Source organism: Symphalangus syndactylus, chromosome 17 (assembly GCF_028878055.3).
Source record: "Symphalangus syndactylus isolate Jambi chromosome 17, NHGRI_mSymSyn1-v2.1_pri, whole genome shotgun sequence".
NCBI lineage: Eukaryota > Metazoa > Chordata > Mammalia > Primates > Hylobatidae > Symphalangus > Symphalangus syndactylus.
The window spans coordinates 13,964,346-13,965,034 of NC_072439.2; the positions used below are offsets into that span (position 1 = coordinate 13,964,346).

The 689-nt window shown below is 42.4% G+C and overlaps 1 pseudogene; it reads left to right on the forward strand.

Moving 5' to 3' along the window:
* The first annotated feature begins 254 nt into the window (after positions 1–254).
* On the forward strand, positions 255–689 carry LOC129465738 (small ribosomal subunit protein uS8-like; annotated as a pseudogene).

Here is a 689-nt window from a genome sequence, read left to right on the forward strand (position 1 = left end):
TGGATGTGATGATCTGATGAGTTTCAGTTCCTTGCCTGATGGTCAGTTTCCTGAGGAAGGAACCGAGATGAGACAAATGTAAGTTTCAAGTTTTAAGACTAGGGAGGATCCATTTCTATGTTTATTCAAATAATCATAAGTATTCGTTTTATGGAACAATTGGACCAGTTTCAGAATGTTTCCATGAGCTGAGCAGACAACATTAGGGGTTCTTTTTCTTTCTTTTTAAAGTCTGTTAGCTCTTTCCACCATCTTTCCGCGCCGCCACAATGGTGCACATGAATGTCCTGGCGGATGCTCTCAAGAGCATCAACAATGCCGAAGAGAGGCAAACGTCAGGTGCTTATTAGGCCATGCTCCAAAGTCATCGTCCAGTTTCTCACTGTGATGAGGAAGCATGGTTACATTGGCGAATTTGAAATCATTGATGACCACAGAGCTGGGAAAATTGTTGTGAACCTCACAGGCAGGCTAAACAAGTGTGGAGTGATCAGCCCCAGATTTGACGTGCAACTCAAAGACCTGGAAAAATGGCAGAATAATCTGCTTCCATCCCACCAGTTTGGTTTCATTGTACTGACAACCTCAACTGGCATCACGGACCATGAAGAAGCAAGACGAAAACACACAGGAGGGAAAATCCTGGGATTCTTTTTCTAGGGATGTAATACATATATTTACAAATAAAA